Here is a 6,603-nt window from a genome sequence, read left to right as displayed (position 1 = left end):
TTTAGCAGTTCTTCCAGTCTTTGTAGATTCTACCAAGTTTACCAGTATTTTACATTTCCCTCAGGATTTTGAGCAATATGTTAAAATCACACGGTACTGACAACTGTATTGAGAAATGTGGGATCACATAAGAAACAAGCTTTTCAGCAATGATTCTTTCTTTGTTACTATTTTGCTATCTGTTGAATTTTGATGCACTTAAAATGTACCGTTTTCATACATTATTCACCAAAGAATCATGTGGTACTAAGTTGGTTGCTAACTGATTAGTGTCTTTATCTTTTACCAATCTAGTATTTTAGATCCATTACCATGACTGTAGGTAAAGGTACTTCTATCACAGACGTACTTAGCTGCAGGGAGTCTCGTAAGAGTCATGCAATGAAGTTAGCTTGACAGGATCTGTTTTGCATAAACCCATTCTGACTGGCATATTGCCCTTCTAATATTTTATCAGGAATTTTATCAGACTGACAAAATTAAGTACCTACGTCATCTCACACTACTTTTAAAGTTATAATAAAACCCCAGCTTTTCACTTGCAGATCTCCCTCACTATTTCAAAACTTACCAAAAAAACAAAGCTTTGACTTTTTATCTGACTGCTTAAAAACACTTGAGTGCAAGTTACCTTGAATTGGATGGTTTAAGTATCAGTCTAAAATCATGGTGGTTTGTGTTGGAGAGCATATCCTTATTAAATGAGCTGAAAACTATTTTTCTCCTACTTCCCCCCAAGAAAACAGGTCTAAAATATGTATTGATTAGTTCACTTTTTCTACTTCAATACACCTCAGTCTATGAAAGTCAGACTCCCAGATCTACCATGCCAATGAAACACTATTCATTACTTCCATTTTCCCATCAGCTCCTTTGTAATTTCTCTCATAATTCTCTCACATTACTGCCCATAAGAGTTCACAAAGTCAGTATGCTGTCCTTCAGTTCTGTTCCTCAAAATCTGTCATGCTGTCCACACATGCACACACACACACAAAGTAGTTTTAGGTCAATCAGCAACATGCCAGAGACTGTTTTCTTACACTAAAGACCACTGCTGATACACTTATCTTGCACGTGATTTTAGTATGGCTTCCTTTTAAAGCTAGGCTTATGCAATCACGCTATTTGTTAGCCCTGTCCCCACCACGACTTCGAAACCACTAGCCTGCTTCAGTAACCCTGACAAGAGAGAGGCGTCTCAGAGGTGATCAGTTTGTACACTCTTCGTGACAACTGGCTGCTAGGTCCGGGAGACAGCCTCTGTTCAGACCCTGACTGGCAGAAATAACTTCTTATCCCAGAGCTCTTCAGCTGAGTTTTTAAAGTGACCGAGAGAAGAAAGGCCAGACTGGGAAGAAGTAGGAGTAATGAAGTGAGACCAAGCACAAAGCAGTCTGATCTGGAAAGAAAGGTGTCCCTTTGTCCCTCTGTTCTTTGTCTCTCCCCCAGGTCGGAGAGGAACAAGATACCTGGATGCCCTTCTTCGTGTATTTACCCACATTGCCTACAAAATGGAGGTTTCTACACAGAGCTCTGTGCTTCTTCCCCTTCCACCTGTGTGCATGCAAGTAACTGAATCTATCCCTAATGCCATGACTCGGTTTCCCTCTGCGTTACCATCTCCTCTCCTAGGCTTCTCCCTCTCTTTTATTGCTTTTCGCTGACTCATTTATATGTTGAAGGTGGAGGGAGGAACTGGACACTGGGCCCCTGGATACGATGCGTGCATGCAGACGGGACATCTCACTTTTTCACACTCCAGGTGCATAGACTACACTTGCCACACCAGATCTCCCTCCACACACCTTCAGATCGGGGGGGGGTGAGTAAGGAGAAAAATGAAGGGGATGTTCACGGATTGCTCCAGCTGCTTACCCCCCCCTCCATCAGTCTCCTATCCTGCTCCCCCTCTGCTGAATCCGAAGTGGCTGGATTAGAAGTGGGTCGTCTTTGGCTCCATTTCTCCTACTGTGGATGCCATGAGCCGTTCATTTACACTCAGTACAGCACATCCAGTGAGAAAGCAACACAGAAAGTACGTAGTCCTCCCTCTGAGAGTACACCGACCGTTCCTTGTAGAGGGGACTCCAGCAAGCCAGCTAGCTGGCTTTGCAGGTCAGGTTTGACCCAGAGATTGATAAATGAAGAGCACTGCCTCTGTGCAGGAGCCTAAACCAGCTATCACTTGAGCTGTTTCTTGCAAAATTACCAGACCAAAAAAACACGGGGAGGAGTTCAGCTGACAGCTGGGGTTATTATGGCGAGGGAGTTTGTGACACATGGTACTCTCAGTAGTTAAAGCAGTGATGGGGGGAAGGTATAGGAGTGTACTAACAACATGGAGAAGACCTGGGGTCCTCTGGCAGAACAGGAGCAAAGCAACGGGTCTACCCTGACTGTTGTTGTTTAACCCCAGCCGGCAACTAAGCACCACACAGCCGCTCGCTCACTCCCCGCCGGTGGGATGGGCGAGAGAATTGGAAGAGTAAAAGTGAGAAAACTCATGGGCTGAGATAAAGGCAGTTTAACAGGTAAAGCAAAAGCTGTGCACGCAAGCAAAGCAAAACAAAGAATTCATTCACCACTTCCCATCGGCAGGCGGGTGTTCAGCCATCTCCAGGAAAGCAGGGCTCCATCACGCCTTAATGGTGACTTGGGAAGACAAAACACCATCACTCTGAACATCCCCCCTTTCCTTCTTCTTCCTCCAGCTCTATATGCTGAGCATGATGTCCTATGGTCTGGAATATCCCTTGGGTCAGTTGGGGTCAGCTGTCCCAGCTGTGTCCCCTCCCAACTTCTTGTGCCCCCCCAGCCTCTTCACTGGTGGGGTGAGAAGCAGAAAAGCCCTTGGCTCTGGGTAAGCACCGCTCAGCAGTAACAAAAACATCCCTGTGTTATCAACACTGTTTCCAGCACAAATCCAAAACATAGCCTCATACCAGCTACTACGAAGAAAATTACCCCAGCCAAAACCAGCACACTGACTCAGAAAGGCAACTAGTCCAGGCTTTAGATCCTAAGCGTAGGATCACAGGATAATTCAGGTTGGAAGGCACCTCTTGAGGTCCAAATTCCTGCTCAAAGCAGAGTCAGCTATGAGGTTAGACCAGGTTATTCAGGGCTTTATCCAGTCTGGTCTTGAAAACCTTGAGGAACAGACACTGTACAACCTCTCTGGGAAACCCCTTCCAGTGCTTGACACTCCTCACGGTCAAAAGGTTTTTCCTGATATCCGGCAAGAGCACCTCTAGTTTCTCTTCTCCCACACTGCAAAAGTACTATTAGTTTTTAATTTCTTGGAGTATTTTTCCACCATTTTATCACTTCACAAAACATGTTTGCTGCAGGCTTCTGTGCAAAGACATGAAAGAAATCAGAGACATCACCGGAAAAAAACAGAGAATAATCTTGAGCTTAATAGGCTTGAGCTTTTTCTATTCATTTAAATTCATTCAAGGAATTAAGAGAGATCTTGTCACACTAGTCAGAACAGCCAATATTGGGAGATGGCTAAGCTGTGGTCAAAGGAACACTTGCAATGCATTCAGACATCTATGCAGGCCCGAAATTTTAAATTTGGCTAATTCAGTTACTGACAGTAAGCAAGCTGATCTTTGCATTTAGGTGGCACTCAGATATCTACAAGTTCCCAGCTGGATTTTGCAGCCTTAACTGTCCAGCAATCCCAGTGAAAACCTCCTTCGCATTCACTGAAATTGAGCCCCAGCTACGACGAGAGTCACTAAGCAGCTCTCTGGGAACTATGATGGGGTAATTATCACCAATATACAGACCTGACTTGGAGCTATTATCAGAGGCAGAAGCCAGCTGCACTGCTCATTGTGTAATTGCTATCATGCCACGTAACACAAAGCACATGTGTGACACTGAGGTGTGAGCAGGTGCATCTGTGGCAAAGGTGAGTGGGTATCAGTTTAGTCTTTTAAGATCACTTTTCAGCTTTTTTCATACCCTAGGAAATCCTAATCTGATCATTGCCATTGTGATTTCTGGTGTCCTCTGTAAGACTGAAAGATGTTACATGACTCCATTTCAATTTTATGCATATGGAGCTGCTCTGTTATGACCCTCTCAATTACTTTTCCCCAGGGAGAAATAACCAGAAAAGTCATATTTAGGGAAGAAAATGCAAAGTTGCACATCACTAAACATGTGCAAACTATGACATCTAACTAGATCATAGTAAAACGTCCCTGCGGGAGATGGAGAAATCATGTGGCTTGCTTAAAACTGGAATGGAAAAAGGCCCGGAGCAAGCTCAGGGCACAATCCTGCGCTGGCCCTTGTGTGGTGAATAAACTGAATGTGACTAATTACAAGCTTTCTATCACTAATTAAAGCCTCCCAAATTCTGAGTTCAAGATCTGCTACATGCAAATTCCAAGGTAAAACCAATACAAGCATACCACCCTTCTTCAATCTGTAGGACCTGCCTGGTCTCAGGAAGGCAATACAGAGCCTGTATGTTGAAGGAATTCTGCAAAAATCTAACCAGACACACTATACAGCAAGAACACAAAGCTCTGCTCGTGCTAGGGTGTTAGTTTCCAACCACATCCTAGAGCTCAGACCTAGCACTTAAAAGCACTGATTTCCCAAAACAGGTCTGAAGAATCCTCCCAATAACTCCAGGAAGGCTGGAGTGAAAAATCTAGGCTGCCAAGTCAGAATGGTTCTGAAGAAACCTCCTTAGGTCGAGGAGTCCAAGTAAAGCTCAAGGATCCCCTCTTCGCCCAGTCCAACCTCTAGGACTCGAAACAGATGAAGCCCCTACTGAAGCAAAACAGCATCTAAGTTTCACACGAAGCAGGCATCAGGCGCTATTACTACATTCATGTCGGACTCCCATAGAGATTAGAATCACGGTTGTGCAATCCCCCTTAACACACACCTCCGCGACATGAGGTCAAGGAAAATTCCTCACTTAACTGTATAAACATGTCCCGAATGTCCACTGTGCTCTCACCATCTAGAATGAGCATATATTGCATAAACCAAAAGTCACGATATAGTACGGAAAGTCCAATACCTGTACCATTGAGGTCTATATTTAAGGAGTGCAATTTGCAGACAAAGCGGATTTTCAATGATCATTATCCTACCATCATTTTAACGCATAGATGCTCTTTTATGTTTTCATCTATGCCCACACAGCCATATGACATTTACAAATATATATAAAAATATATATATATATGAGAATGATATTTGCCATAGCAAGGCTTTTTTGTAACACAGATGCCAGGTCACCCATCACAAAAATGCTGCCATGCATAGGAACAAACACCTGCGTGGTTAAATACGACAGCTTAACCACATTTTGGAGTGGAGACAGGATACTAGGAGATTCGTGTTTGTTCGTTATTTGAACAGTGTTGCAGGGAGAGGGACCAAGAATTAACGCTGCTAGTTCGGCCACACGTTAGGGGTATAGGTAATTTGCCGGCTAACAGGATAATGCTGCCCTTGGCAGTGTGTACGCGTGGAGGATACGGGAAAGGGAGGAGAGGGAGCTGATACGCAGATCCAGGTGAGCTTGATGAACGTTAAGGGAAACATTGCAGTAATCTTTGCCATGCGGATATTACAGAAGACATAAGAGATTTTAGGCCATGAGGATGTTAAAGAGCGGTAAGAGACATAGGCCAGATGTGAGAACTAAATCCCAAAGTAGAACCTGGCATCTGTAGTTTAAAGTTTGCTGCTGCGGGAGTAGTCGGTTCCCTGGAAGCGCTCACCAAGGGCTTTCCCATCGAGCCCCGAAGCGTCACAGAACCAGGCTTTGACAGGGTCCCTCAGATTTACTCTGGGGAGGTGGTTCAACTCCCTCGCCCCCAGAGGTTTCCTTTTCCCACAGGCGCCACAGCACCCGTGTGCTTTGTGGAAAGGCTTGAGAGAGAGAGACACGTACTACCAAATGAGCTGCCTTTTTCTCTCGGAGATTGTTTTGGTGGCTTGAATGACACGTTCCCCACGTAACTGACATCTGCACGCGTGGTTTGCACAGAAAGAAATTTTCCTGCGGGGAGGAAAGTGTGCCACAGGATGCTGCTTTCACCTGTCGAGACCTGCGCTTGGGGATCGAGGGATCCCTCAGCATCCGCATGTGTGTAGGCGGGGAGAGCTGGGTTACATAGCCTAAAGGCTTGGGATCCTCTGCTGTAAAATGCGCGTGGCCCAGCGGAAAGCTGCGATTCCTCCCGCCGCGTCCCCTCGCAATGGCTCTGCGAGAGGGCAGGGATTCAGTTTTGCCTGCTGCTCTCCATTGGAGTCGAGGCAGAGGGAAGGGGGAAGAGAAGAAGACGTGCGGATCACGCAAACGTTCCGTATTCTCGGATAACAATAAACCGCTCCCGAGCAAAGGAGGCGGCCGCCTGATCCCGCTCCCGATCCCGCTCCGGGCGGCACGCCCCGCACCCACCCACCCCCTTCTCCGGAGCCACCGCACTGACCCACATGTGCCGCGACCTTCCGCCACGGGTGACACGGGGAGACGTGTCCGCCCCCGGCCCCGGGCATGCCCCGCAGCCAGCCCCTAGGCCGGCCGCCGGGGCTCCGCGGGGGGCCGGGGCAGGG

Source organism: Haliaeetus leucocephalus, unplaced genomic scaffold, assembly GCF_000737465.1.
Source record: "Haliaeetus leucocephalus isolate CR32 unplaced genomic scaffold, Haliaeetus_leucocephalus-4.0 Scaffold228, whole genome shotgun sequence".
In the NCBI taxonomy this organism is placed as follows: Eukaryota; Metazoa; Chordata; class Aves; order Accipitriformes; family Accipitridae; genus Haliaeetus; species Haliaeetus leucocephalus.
This window is presented reverse-complemented; position numbering follows the sequence as displayed.